This window comes from Vulpes lagopus, chromosome 19 (genome assembly GCF_018345385.1).
Source record: "Vulpes lagopus strain Blue_001 chromosome 19, ASM1834538v1, whole genome shotgun sequence".
Taxonomy (NCBI): domain Eukaryota; kingdom Metazoa; phylum Chordata; class Mammalia; order Carnivora; family Canidae; genus Vulpes; species Vulpes lagopus.
In genome coordinates this window covers 11,576,696-11,591,797 of record NC_054842.1, presented here as the reverse complement: position 1 = coordinate 11,591,797, position 15,102 = coordinate 11,576,696, and the positions used below count along the sequence as shown (strand labels likewise).

The window sequence follows — 15,102 nt, the reverse complement described above, 5'->3', positions numbered from 1 at the left end:
GCTCCATGATTCTGTCAAACAGTGACAAGCATCCCTGCTTCTTCTACCCTGAAAATCAGAAGTGGACACTATCTCTCAAGGCAATGGGTGCCTCTGAGAACACAACGGATGGGACGAGGCATGGGCTGCTGCCAAGTGCCTGAGGTCTCCGTGGAAGTCAGGCAGCTGGTAAGAAAGGCGGGCGTGAAGATGACAAACTTGTGTTCAGCTTATGTGAGACTCCATCCTGTGGGTAGAGAGAGAGATGTAGACACCGCCTCCAGAGACACAATGACCAAAGCAAAGGATGGTGGGGGGAGGCAGGAGAACCTAAGAAAAAAGACTGACAAGCATCCACTGTTAAGCAGAGGAAGGAGAAAAGAGATTTTTACCAAAAATGAAAAGTAACAAACCAAACCAGAGATGGCAGGTCTGAAGGGAGGCAGAACTACATTGCCAGGCACAATTCAGCTGCTCACAGATACACATTATAAATAAAAGTTCCAGTGGGAAATACTTAAATCAGGATGTTTCCTGTTTGATCTTCACCTGGGTACCCCTCCAACATGAACACTTCAAAGACCACATCTCGTGATGAGGAGACTTCTTGTCTTGGCTAGAAAGAAGGGATGTGCTATAAGCTTCTCTATTCCCAACTCCTAGCTGACCTGTAGCCAAAATAAGGGCCTGTGGCCCCCAGAAAGTCCACTGCCTGCTGCCACTGCCCGCCAGCCAGCCACTGTCTCTCGAGCCTGGGCATATGGGCTCTTAGAAATCACGCTCTTTCCCTACCAATTGTCATGGGTGTTTGTTCCCAAACCTGTTCATTTCTGTTTTGCTTGCTAATGTAATCACGCAATTACATTTATCATTTCATGAATAACACCAAAAAAGAGCTGTTTCTATGAAAGTTAAGTTTAATACCTTAAAGACTAAATTAAGGATTAAATAGCCAATCCAGTTTGGATACACCAGTGCATTGTACCTGAAAAAAATCATTTAACAAAGAGGGGATCACAATCCAGTGTGTGTGTCCTAATGGACTCATGAAGGTAAAGCGTTTAGCACAAGCTCAGCAAACAGGAAGCACTCCATAAAGGTGACTCTGTATTATTATTGTTTGCATTATCACAATGTAAGCAAACAGGGAGATGAGAACCATGAAGGCAGCAGAAAGGAATGGGGAGGGACATCACAGATTGGTGCTCAAGGAAGGCTTCGGGAGGAAGGCTACTCTGAAGAGGGCACATTGGTGCTGAGAATTAGAGAACAGGAAAGAAAGAGGAGGGGGTTCAGAGGGAGCCTCTGTGAGGCAAGCTTGGCGTGTCCACAGTGGGGCTGGTACGAGGTTAAGAAGGTGCAATGAGGCTGGCTGGAGAGAGGCCAAGAGCCAAGTCACAGGGTCCTAGAAGACTCTGCCTTTTATTGAAAGAGCAGTGAGAAGCAAAGTAGCAGCATAACCTGAGTGGATCTCGAGACAAGGCCAGCCGGGCTGCTGATATAAAAGAGAGTAGTAGAAAAGTAAAGTTTCAGCAGCCCAGGAATGGGATGGCACTGGCTTCACCCATGATAGTGGCAGCAGGGTCAGAGGAGGGATCTGAGATACACACGCAAGAAGAATTAACAGAGCTGGCTAACAGCCAGCAGGATGCAGAAATGGGGGAAATTATGTCACATTTATCAAGACAAACGTGTAAGGAGGGGGGGAAATATTGACAGTGGATGTGCTAAGTTAATGACTACATATGGGAGCCTGGAGCTGGGAAGGGAAGGTGGGAAAGGGGAATCAGAACTGGACAGAAATTTGGGAGTAGCTAGCATGTAGCTGGTACTTAAGCCTTGGGAGGGGAGCACACAGGGAGATGCAGGCTGGGCGTCCTGACATTTACAGCAGCACATCAACTTACCTGGACATTTGAATTACGGGCTTAAATACCATTTCAAGAAGGGCTTATTTTTAAAAGCTCTCTCAGTTCATCAGGATCGACACAACCACTGATTTAGCTCAGAAGAAGAGAAAAACCCAGTGAGAGAGGTTGAAAGGACCGGCCCGAAAGACAGGAGGGCAAGTGTCCAGAAAGGAGCGGTTGCTACGTCAGCCCTGCTCCAGGAGCACCAGGACATCCAGGGCCAGCCCACGCTCTGGCCAGTGAGACCCCTGCAGATGCTCTGGGCCTTCATGGCTCGTCCCCGAGCAGACTCCCTGCTGACCCGCAACAAGTCCTAAGATGGTAAAGCGTGACACATAGGCTTGTACAAACACTCATGACGCCTGGGACCGTGTGGACACAAATGAATGATACAGTGGAAATGCGTGGAAATGTGTATGATATTGACTGTGGGTTGCACTCACTCCTCCACGGACACAACCCCAGAGCGCCGGGCGGCGGAGTAGGGGGACCCACACACGACCCCTAGCCCACACAAGGCAGACACCATGCATGACCTTAGGGACGAGCCACTATGCCATAGGCCTTGGGTGCTCCAGCAATGGTTGTGAATTTTTTGTTTGTTTAAGTTAAACTTTAAAAAATTAAAATGGGGGATCCCTGGGTGGCTCAGCAGTTTAGCGCCTGCCTTTGGCCCAGGGCGCGATCCTGGAGTCCCGAGATCGAGTCTCACGTCGCCTCCGGCACGAAGCCTACTTCTCCCTCCTCCTGTGTCTCTGCCTGCCTCTCTCTCTATCATGAATAAATAAATAGACAAATCTTAAAAAAACAAAAAATTAAAATGGCACAGGGACCTGGTTGAATGTGGAAGTCCCCGGACTCTATTGGCTTCTCCCGCATAAGCAAGGCAAGCCACCCCATGCAGGATGCCAGCAGAGGCCTTGAGGGCTTCCTGGGTTAGCCCGAGCCAGTGGCAAAGTCTCTGCTTAGGTAAGGGAAGAAAATCAATAATCCAAGAGATGTTTTCACTTCCTTAGCCAGAAAACCTCAACTGGAACTCAAACAAGTCAAGCTCACAAAGGATTACAGGTGCATACCAGGCGCTCAGTAAATACTTGTTGGCTGATTAAGATTACTTTACAGCAAAAGTAAACAATAGAACAATGTCTTGAAACTCTTATTTGCCTTATGACCTTCTCTTCTCCTCAGGAAAAAAGATTATTCCAGGTAAAGTCAGAGGTGAAATGGCCAGAGAATCCTATGCACTTGAGACATAAAGAGATTTCTTTTCTTTTGACCGAGTTGTCTCCTTAACCAAAGAGATACAGAGAGGGACGCCTGGGTGGCTCAGCGGTTGATCATCCGGAATCCGGGATCAAGTCCCACATCGGGCTCCCTGAGAGGAGCCTACTTCTCCTCTTCTTTCTCTCTCTCTCTCTCTCTCTCTCTCTCTCTCCCCCCACCGCCTCCCCTCTCTATATGTCTCTTATGAATAAATAAATAAATAAATCTTAAAAAAAAAAAAAAGTTACAGATAGCAGGCCCTGGAAATGAGGACCACAGCCACCTGGCACCAACACAGCTGCCTTCATGTCTGGTGTCTGCAGAATGCTGTGTGGCAAGAAAGGTCCACAGCACCCACAAGTCATTTCTACCAGAGATGGGGAAGCATGACCTCCAGACCACAGGACAGAGACAAAACCACAGGGAAGAAGGGAGGAAACCTCAAGTTGAAATTAAGTTTTATCTGGCTGATTGTTGCTTGGGATGCCGACCTTTATGGGGAAAAAAAAAGTTGAATTTTGAATATGTGGGACACACATTTTATAAATAAATAGTTCCTGATACAGTCAAACTGAGGGTTTGCTCTTTGTATCATGTTTTCCAAGTAAGCTTTATTCTTAAATGGTTTTCTCATTTTGCTCTTCTGAGAAAGTAAAGCATGCAATCAAACCAGACAACGTAGGTTTGAAATTCAGCACCCCACTGTGCTAGCTGTGTGACCTTGGGCAAGCGTCTTAACTTCCCTGTGCCTCAGTGTCCTCACCTGCAGGATGGGGACAGCAAGACTCTCTCCCAGAGGTCACTGTGAGAACTGAATGAGATACATGTAAGGAATTAGGAGCAGTGCCTGATACCGGCAAGGGCTACTTGTTGACTGTTCTTTCTTCCTCCTAGACCACTTAGTCCTAAATGTCCCCTATCTATGGGTACGTTTGCTGTGTGAATCATTTGCATGTTCTGTGTTTCTCACACTCCCCAGGAGTCAAAAAATCAACCTGTTAAATATTTGCCTGAAAGGGTCATTCTACCACCTGGTAAAGGTAGACCCCCCAAAAAGTTAGACACCTCTTCTTAACAAGCCAGGTGAGGAACACCTGGCTGGCTCAATGGGCAAAGCATATGACTCCTAATCTCGGGGTTGGGGGCTCAAGCCCCACATTAGGCACAGAGGCTACTGAAAATAAAAAAATAAAAGTACTCACTTTGGCAGTACATATACTAAAAAACAAAACAAACAAAAACAACAAGCCAGATAAGGGCCAGATTCAAAAGGCAAAGTGTCCTAGAGGAGAACACAGGCAACACCCTTTTTGAACTCGGCCACAGTAACTTCTTGCAAGATACATCCACGAAGGCAAAAGAAACAAAAGCAAAAATGAACGATTGGGACTTCATCAAGATAAGAAGCTTTTGCACAGCAAAGGATACAGTCAACAAAACTAAAAGACAACCTACAGAATGGGAGAAGATATTTGCAAATGACATATCAGATAAAGGGCTAGTTTCCAAAATCTATAAAGAACTTATTAAACTCAACACCAAAGAAACAAACAATCCAATCATGAAATGGGCAAAAGACATGAAGAGAAATCTCACAGAGGAAGACATGGACATGGCCAACAAGCACATGAGAAAATGCTCTGCATCACTTGCCATCAGGGAAATACAAATCAAAACCACAATGAGATACCACCTCACACCAGTGAGAATGGGGAAAATTAACAAGGCAGGAAACAACAAATGTTGGAGAGGATGCGGAGAAAAGGGAACCCTCTTGCACTGTTGGTGGGAATGTGAACTGGTGCAGCCACTCTGGAAAACTGTGTGGAGGTTCCTCAAAGAGTTAAAAATAGACCTGCCCTACGACCCAGCAATTGCACTGTTGGGGATTTACCCCAAAGATTCAGATGCAAGGAAACGTCGGGACACCTGCACCCCGATGTTTCTATCAGCAATGGCCACAATAGCCAAACTGTGGAAGGAGCCTCGGTGTCCATCGAAAGATGAATGGATAAAGAAGATGTGGTTTATGTATACAATGGAATATTACTCAGCAATTAGAAACGACAAATACCCACCATTTGCTTCAACGTGGATGGAACTGGAGGGTATTATGCTGAGTGAAATAAGTCAATCGGAGAAGGACAAACAGTGTATGTTCTCATTCATTTGGGGAATATGAATAATAGTGAAAGGGAATATAAAGGAAGGGAAAAGAAATGTTGGGAAATATCAGGAAGGGAGACAGAACATAAAGACTCCTAACTCGGGGAAACGAACTAGGGGTGGTGGAAGGGGAGGAGGGCGGGTGTTGGAGGGGAATGGGTGACGGGCACTGAGGTGGACATTTGACGGGATGAACACTGGGTGTTTTTCTGTATGTTGGTAAATTGAACACCAATAAAAGTTAATTAAAAAAAAAAAAAAAAGGCAAAGTGTAATTTCTCTACTCTGAGGGACGGCCTGTAAGGAAGAGGGCTGAGTTTTACCTCATCTCCCATTATCAAAATCTCTAGGGTCTCTTCTCCCCACTCCCACCCATAACAGAGAACCACTGCCCTAACTGATAAGAAAATAAACCTAAGAGGAAACAGCTCTGTTATCTTCTCACACACCTCACAACTGATTTAACACACACAGGTGAGTCACTGTGTCGTGGCCAGAGCATCTCCTAGTTACGCACGTATAAACAAACAATGAAACCCAAAGAGGACACCATGCACAGAGCAGGGCCCCTGATCTGTGCTTTCCACTGACCTCTCAGCCAGCTTGGCAAGGCTCACGCACCCCTCCTTAGAAGAAAGAGTTGAAGGCAGCCCGGGTGGCTCAGCGGTTTAGTGCCACCTTCGGCCCGGGGCGTGATCCTGGAGACCTGGGATGGAGTCCCACATTGGGCTCCCTGCAAGGAGCCTCCTCCTCTCTCTGCCTGTGTCTCTGTGTCTCTCATGAATAAATAAATAAAATTTTTAAAAAAAGAACAAACAGTTGAAAACATAACATAAAATACAAAGGACTACAAAAGGAAACCAATTGTATTACAATGTAGTTATTAAAACTTGCAAAAAGTCTGTGCTATAAGAGCTTCATTATCAATGTATTAGATAGCAAGGGCTATCGGCATGCTTAATAATGAATGTAATTTCAAAGCAGTGATGAGTAAAGGTGGTATTTCAAAGTATCTGTTTCCACTGCAACATGACATGAAAATCTTGATTTCTATTGGTGAAAAAGTCACAGGTCCTGCTAATACCACCATGCTTTGTTTTCTATCTTCACAGTGACAGGAAATGCTGCATTTCAGTTAGAAGTTAGTGAAAATAAAGACATTGTTTCATTCCTTTAGAACTTCACAGAATCCCCAATTTCCCTCTACAGACTTTTTGGGGGTCCTAGGACCTCAGTTTGAAATCCCTGCTGAGGAGTGTGCTATATGTAAGAGCTAACCCTGATCATTCATTTAATCAAGTTAGCAAATACCTACTTTGCTCTAAGTGTAAGTATCACAGAAGAAAACACAAAATTAGGGATCCCTGGGTGGCGCAGCGGTTTGGCGCCTGCCTTTGGCCCAGGGCGCGATCCTGGAGACCCGGGATCGAATCCCACATCAGGCTCCCGGTGCATGGAGCTTGCTTCTCCCTCTGCCTATGTCTCTGCCTCTCTCTCTCTCTCTCTCTCTCTCTCTCTCTGTATGACTACATAAATAAATAATAAAAAAAAAATTAAAAAAAAAAAAAAAAAGAAAACACAAAATTAAGGTCAGACTTGGGGCAAACTATGCTCTAAGAACCTTTAGAACCTCTGCTCAGCATTTACTTTGTTTCTTCTAATCTTAGTATAATTTGTTTTATTCACTGCCAAATCCATCATATTTTTTTTCTCCCTCCCTTAAATATGTAACTGGGGCACCTAGGTGACTCAGTTGGTTAAGAGTGTTCCATTCTTGATTTCAGCTCAAGTCATGATCACAGGGGTCCTGGGATCAACTGCGATCAAGCCCCCAGTTCAGGCTCTACACACAGCAGGGAGTCTGCTTGGGATTCTCTCTCTCCCTTGCCCCTACCCCTCACCTGCACACACGCTCTCCTGCACACATCCTCTTTCTCTAAAATAGATAGATAATAGAGATAGATAGATAGATAGATAGATAGATAGATAGATAGATAGATAGAGATAGATAGATGATAGATAGATGATAGATAGATAGATAGGATCTTAAAAATAAATAAATAAAAACAGAACAAACAGAAATAAGCCAGAGTGTCTGTTCAAGTCTGCTGCTGCAAGTATTTGAAAAGATGGGAGATCAGTACTATGGAATAAATACTATGCTTCTACTTCCTTGAGAATCAAACCAGCCCTGCCCAAACTGCAGACATTTCACAGGGATGAAAGGAGCAATTCATAGGAAAATTCTACAAAAACAGTGAAGTACTCCCTGTGGATGGTTCCCACTATGCTGTGAATGTAAGTGGTTAATCTGTGTATGAGAAGGGATCCAGGAGCCTCCGGTGACAGAAACAGCCAAGCAGGGTCCAACAGAATCACACAATCTCTTAAGGAAGATTAAGTAACACATGAGGAGTTTTGAAAAAATAGTTCTGCTGTGAATTATACCGTGAAGCAGTCTGAAGGAACCAAATACAGAACCTGCCAAGGACGTGACTCCGGACACAGTTTTCTACCCAACACCACATCTCTTGGTGTAACAGATACCGTGCGTCAACAAAAGTGACTGCCAAAGAGCTTCCTATATGCTACCAGACACATCAGAAATTTTAAAGCTCCGATGTGAACACTGGTACAAGTCTAACATGCTTCATATCTGTCCTGGTGTGGACTACTCTATTTTTATTCCTGTTGAAATGGATTATCTGCTGTGTTCACAAAGACTGTAGGATTTGTCTTAGGTATAAAACACAGGTCAGTCTAAACAAAATTCCTTCCTCATTAACATCTAATAGAGAAAATGTGAAAATAGCCCCAGATACTTTCTAAAAGAGAAACTTATAGTTCCAACTCATTTATTATAAGTGATTTCCCAAATTTAAGAACACTGGAGATAATTCTGTATTGAGGCAATAATTACAGAAAACTTACTGCTGTTATAAGCTCGTTTTGAACCATGTTACCATCAAGTAGAAGATTGCTATACTTTTTATTTTTAAAGGTGACATAATGATACACAGGTATGTAAATGATGTCACTTCCAAAGTGACATCACTAATTTAGACTAGGCTAAAGCTGACTGGAATTTTAAAGTCAGAAGTTTTAAGACAAAGGAGAGCTGGTCTGTCCTATCCATCTCATAGGGCTGCAGTGAATTTCTAAAGGGTAAAATTATTTCTACAAAGGCACCTCTTGAATGAACATCAGAAACATCATTAGCATGAAATTTTAAAATTATCATGTTTTCTAAATCTGCAAAACCAGGTTTCACACACTGGGAAGTGGGGGGTGGGGGGAGAACCCACCTAGTGTACTGCTCACCCTACCAGGTGTCAGCCTAAGGCAGAACTGGTTTGTCACTGGAGCAGCCTTTTGATTTTCCTGAATAACCAGCTTAGTGGGCTTTCATACGGAAATCATTAGCCTTGGAAAACTAAGTTCACAGATATAGAAAACAGATAGGTGGTTGCCAGAGGCAGGAAGGTTGGGGAGGTAGAAGAAACAAATGAAGGGGGTCAAAGGTACAAACTTCCAGTTATAAAATGAATATGTCATGGGAATAAAATGTACAGCATGGTGACCACAGTTAATATTATGTATTGCATATTTGAAAACTGCTAAGAGAGCAGATCTCCAAAGTTCTCCCCATGAGAAAAAAATTTTTTCCTAACTCTGTATGGGGACAGATGTTAACAAGACTTATTGTGGTGGTGCATTCTATAACATGGACAAATATCAAATCATTATGTTGTACATCTAAAATTAATAATGTTATATATCAATTATACTTCAATTTTTTAAAAAAGAAGAAAAATTGTCAGCCTTGTTATACATGTTTTGCTATGTCCTATAAATAATACTAAGCAGCCAAGAATTCCCAGTACCTTTGGTTTAAATGCAAACTCTTTCCCAGGGAGTTTCTAAGGATTCACATGGTATTTTGGTAAGAGGGGGGAAATGGGAGCATTTTCAAATTCTTCTCTACAGTTATGAGAAAACTGGTTCAAATGAAATTTCGTACTTGGTCCCCAATACACTAAAATGTCTATTCATAACACTCAAAATCAAGGCCATGTGTGAGACTAAACCCGACAGCCACATTTCCTGGAGCACCCTTCCATGAATGGCAGGCTGTAAGACCTGCTAGCCAGTACAAGGTCCCATGCAGGGCCACAGCTAAGAAGCATGGGCCATTGCAGTGCCTCACCAAACGAAAGGAACTACTCACGGAAGTACTTCAGCGTCTCTTCAATTTGCTCGGTTGTAAGGTCAATGTTGGCATCTGGAGAAATGAGGGGTGTATGGAGCCAGTCGTCGTGGTCATAACCGTAGATGGTGTCGGCTCTTAACTTATAATGGGGCAGCTGCTCCTCCAGCAGGCTAATGATCTCAACTTCCGGAAGATCGGTGCTGTTGCACACGTCTGGAGAGAAGAAAATAGGGAAATGAGAGCCCAGAAATGGTTTTGGCCTTGCTGCTGCCAGCTAACTGGCCTTGTGGCCTCAACAGATATCTTCAGCTACTTACCCACAGCATGGAGAGGCCAGCTACGGCCACATCAGAGATCTTTTCTGCCAATTTAAAATCCATTCTCGAAACTTACAAGACCTACCCGAAATAGTTCCTACACCGTTTAGCGGCCCACTTCATTCGAAGTAAAGCCACAATTCGTGTGCTTTCTGGGCTCATTCTTCCCAACTATTTCTCTGACCATTCTCTTTCAATCACTTGATGCATAAACCAAAGCAGTTACAATTTCACCAATATGTCTAATTTCTTCCTGCTACTCATAACCAGTCAAGCCATCCCTTCATCTGGGATTTTGCCTTCATTTAATTCCCCGAATTGTGGATTGGCCTGTATTTCTTTCCATTCATCCACCCAAATACATCCTGAGTCCCAGAGACACAGGAGATGCAACAGTAAACACAACAGTCGTGGTCCTGCTCTTGCAGTGCTTGTATTCTTGTGGGACTTCCACCCATTAAAGCAACAAGTGTTCCTCCATTGAAGGCAGAGCTGGATCATCCCAGAAATGTTGGTGTTTTGAACACATCATGCAGAATTAACCTCTCTCCTTCCTTCTACATTAATACAGTGTTTTGGCAGTGTTACATTCTATCTTCTGAGTATTTTAGTATCCAACACATTCCCCTGTGAGATGGCAAATTTCCATCAGCAATCTATCTATCACCGTACCTCTCATAGGTCCTGGCTCAAAAGATGCTCCATAATGCTTATGAAGGTGCATCAACCCATATAAAGCACACTGCAACAGAGGCCTTTTAATTAAACTGTAAACACAACACCACAGCAAATGTACCCAGGACAAGACCAGTCTTCCACAACTTCTCTACCCCTGAGAACAGTGAAGTAAATAAATGCTAATGGATGCATGTTGATGATCTCTCCACTAATTCTGACATCAGTCACCATACTGGGCCAGTTCACAGACAGTATTCATGACTCATGATGGTAAATGGCAGGTGGGAGCAGTGGAGGTCTTGGGAACCCATAAATAAATCGACACCTGTGGTCCTCATGGCTGGACAAGAGAGTTATTAACTGGGTCTTTCATTCGAGGAATGTGCCTTCAATGAGAAAAATCACTTGAAAGGTAAGAAGAATGCAGTAAGAGCAATTAAGAAGGTTATTGCACAGTGTCCTTGCCTTGAAGTAGTAAACAAAGGCGGGGGCCAGGATCAAGGTGGAGAGCAGAGCATGAGATTCGGACTCCTGTCCCTCTCCAAAGTGCAGGGAGAGGCAGGAGGAGAAAATCCTCTCAAGAACCAGGAAACTACACATGGGCAAGGTAAAGTAAGGAAGAGGTGCTGATGAGAGATCACAGTCATGAGTCATCTGAGGACGTGGAAGGTGGCATTAAAGGAGGGAGGCCCTGTCTGAACACCCACGGAGGAAGTGAGTGGTGCAAACAGTGGGAGCGAATCCCAGGGTGTGGCCAGCTGGAAGGGGAGGCGGTAGGAAGAGCCCCAGGCAGGTGTTCAGGGGTTCACTGGAGAAACAAAGCCAGCACAGCAGGGAAGATCAGTCCCTTCACTGCTCCTGGCCTGAACCAAAGCAAAGGCAAGCAGCAAGGCAGTGCCTACAGAGCCGCTCACACTCAAGTAGAATACGGAGCCTCTCATGCCCAGAACAGCTATGCCAGAGATTTACCAAAATCCCTCTGTCCTTCATGGTTTAGGCTACATGGCAGGCAAAAAAAATACCAAATCACAGGTAAAGGGAGCATTCAGTGACCAAGTGTCTCCCTTTGAGCAAGACCTCACTGAATGCACCTGTCATTCAATGCACCTGACTCCCCTTATCTCCTTCTCGCTCCCCACACACCCCCTTGCACCCCTCTTCCCCCGCACAACCCCTTTTTGCTCAGCTTAATATGCAAAGCTTCACTGCAGAACATTTCAATTCAGGAAGTCAGTGTGGTTTTGCAAGCACTAAGGAAAGAGAAGAAAAATAAGTACAAAGTGAAGACATTTAGAATTTTTCTTAGAGCTTTAGGGACTGGAGGGGGGATAACATCTGAACACTTGGATTCTCTGCGTTGTGTGGGGAAATGTCACTGGGAGCGCTCCTGGCATTTCAGCCAGCTGAAAAGCAGACCAGAGCTGCTCTGCCACTTTGCAAAGGTCTGCTGGGAACAGAAGTTGCCTCCTCCCGGAGGCCAGAGCCAACAGCCCAACCTCAAGACAGAGGTCTTGTGTTTCTTCTCACCTCCCACCACCAACAAAACGCCACCCAAGAGGCTCAAGATGGGCTCATAATTAAGCAATTGGTTTCTCCCCTCACAATCAAGTGACGAGTAAGTTCCCACAAAGCTCATTTTGAAAGGATGCCTCGTGATTATAAAATGGCAGCCTTGTGACTGAGAGGACGTGGGGTCACGCCCAACTGGAGGTGTCTCTTAACTGAGCACAGATTGGCTCCACAAAAGACCTTGCCAGCCTATGCCTAGGAGAACAGGCAGAGGACCAACACATTCCTGCATGACTCACCCTCACAACAGGCTAGAATCTTCTGGTGTCTCTGCTTTTGGTGGTGGGGAAGGCAACAATCTCAAACAAAAGTCCCTTCTAAGAATACCATGTCACTTCTGAGCACGTTGGCAGCTGCTCAAACTCTGAGACTTGACCTGTCCTTCCACATTTCCGGGGCTGAAGGGCAACCTATTTACAGTGTGGGTCTTTATGTCCAAGAGAGATTGTTATGCTCAGAGCATGTGATGACAGGTGAGATAAAATATTGAAAGGTGAGACTGAGCCAAAATGCCTTTTTAAAAAAAACACTGTATTTGATTTTGCCATAATGGGACCAGCCATATGAACACAGCAAGTTTCCAGCTGCCTAAAAGGCCCAGAGAATCAGAACATAGGGAAGGATTACAGAGACCCAGGGAGCATTCCTCAACCTGACCTGGGCTGCAGGACCAAAGGCCCAGGGGTCCTCCTTTGGAGGGGAGCACCACATTTGCCTCACGGAGAAGACATATCGCAGGCCTGAGGTTGGGTAAACATAGCATGAGAACCTTCAAGAATTCCCCAGGAATGCCTGCACTGTTGCAAGCCCCAAGCCTGCGGGGCACTCTCTGACCCTCTGAGCAACCTGGGACAGGTTATATTTGTTCTGTTTTGCAGATGAGGAAGCAGAGATTCACAGGAGCTGTAGAATATCTTGTTGGTCAAGGCCACGCAGGTATTACTTGGCAGATCCTGCCTGAGAAGCCTCAACTGTCTGTCTGAAATCTATACCCTTCCCCTCTGCCACCCGTCTCCCAGGCAGGCACACAAGAAATACTGGGGAATCCCCAGGATATTCTAATAAGGAAGGTTCTGTTCTCAGCAGGAAGATGGCTTCACAAGCATGATAGGGATGTGCAGTTAAACACACTGACAAATGAGGGAGGCAGGCAGGAGAATGATTTTCTCTTCTAGAGCACAGGAAGTGAAGTAACTTGTCTGCAGAACCAGGAAGGCCCTGCCCCCTCTCCTGGAGCTTATTCAAGCTCATGGTATAAAAGGGCACTTTTGGCCCAACCTGGAAGCAAGGACCCCATTATACTCTTGACAGTCATCATTTCTCCACCGATCCAACTCACATCAATTTTTTTTTTAAGTTTCTTTATTTGAGAGAGAGAGCATGGCGAGAGGGGCAAAGGGGAGGGAGAGGAAGAAGCAGAACTCAAAACCTGATGACAGGGGCTTGATCCCAGGGCCCTGAGATCATGACCTAAGCCAGAACCAAGAGTTGGATGCTTAACCGACTAAGCCACCCAGGTGCACCCCCCACAACTTACATTATTAACAAGCTATAAAAACATGTCCTCAGATAAACCTCAAATAAAGGGCATCAGCCTGCTGATTGAACTCAGACCCAAACAGGTCCTTGGCTTCAGTCAGATGTGCAGCAACCACAGCTGGGAACCCACTAACGCCCAGCCTGTCAAACTATCAAAAGGCCAGGCTCACCCAGGCAGTCAGGGTAGATCTCCTCCTTCCTGAGTTACTACAACAGCCCCGTGGTTGCTGGCCACACGGCCACTGGTGCCATCTGTGGGAAGAGGATGCTTTTTAAAAACATGGTACTGCCCTGCTTTACAAACCTCCTGGCTCTCTATAAAGTGCTTCATGTTTCAGCCCACGCTTTCCTAAGATAGAAGCCGATGGGACAGAGGTTTCCCAATATCCAGTTTCTGCTTCTTCCTTTTGGTAATGGAATTCCCAAGGTGTGGCTAGGCACAGGGCCACCTGGCTGAAAACTACATTTCCCATCTTCCCTTGCAGTAAGGTTATGTCCCCAAGTCCGGGTAACAGGATATGAACAGAGCTTCTAAGCCATGGCTTCTCCAGCTGTCACATACAGAGAGGTAGCTGGTGCTGAAACCATCTTCAATCACACAAGTAGGGCAGTCCAGGTGGCTCAGCGGTTTAGCGCCGCCTTCAGCCCAGGGCATGATCCTGGAGACCTGGGATCGAGTCCCACATCAGGCTCTCTGCATGGAGCCTGCTCCTCCCTCTGCCTGTGACTCTGCCCCTCTGTGTGTGTGTGTCTCTGATGAATAAATAAAATCTTAAAAAAATAAAAATAAAAAATATTTTTAAAATATTTTTTAAAAAAATCACACAAGTAAAGGCAACACCCAAGCAACCCTGGGTGCCTAGGACCATCTACCTGATGGAGTCTACCCTTCCCCTGGGACTTTGAGAAGGGAAAGAAAGGTCTACCTTGTGGAAGCCACTATTATCTCAGTCTCTGTTAAAACATCCTCTCTTATCAAGTGCAGGCTCTGCTGTTTTATCCAAGACCTCTTTGGTTAAGCCACATCAACTTCTCACCATTTGCTAAAGATATTTTTTCACAAATCTTGGTTTTTATACCAGCTGTCCTCACTGCCTAGAAAGCCCTTCACTGCCCAGCAAACTCCATCTCAAAATACCACTGAAAGGTCACCCTGTATTTCAAGCTTTCCTGGACTCCAGTCCTGTGGCTATGTACATGGTACATTGAGTGTTTTGCTACAATGTTATGAGTGTTTTCTGCAATCCCTTCTGCACTAACTATGAGCCCCTCAGGAGAAAGAACTGAGTTAGCCACCTTTACATCCAGCTGGGCAACAAACAGTAAGTGCTAGCTGAGTGCTGGATAAATAATGGGGACAAAGGCAAGGAAAAATGAGCAGTGGGTGCAGGGCTAGTCTGTCAGCCCTGTGTCCCCAGGATGGACCAACGCCCAGCCTTCAGCACAGGGGAGGTGCCGCCATCTAGTGCCA

General features: G+C 45.1%; 1 protein-coding gene across 4 annotated transcripts in view; it reads right to left on the bottom strand.

Annotated features, from left to right (window-relative positions):
• The window catches only part of TRAK1 (trafficking kinesin protein 1), a 123,581-nt gene that overhangs the window by 80,928 nt on the left and 27,551 nt on the right, over nt 1–15,102 (bottom strand). For all 4 annotated transcript variants that reach the window (XM_041734219.1, XM_041734221.1, XM_041734222.1 and 1 more), the window contains exon 2: nt 9,547–9,741. The gene's annotated coding sequence lies outside the window, so the exon portion shown is untranslated. The remainder of the gene's footprint in view (nt 1–9,546; nt 9,742–15,102) is intronic.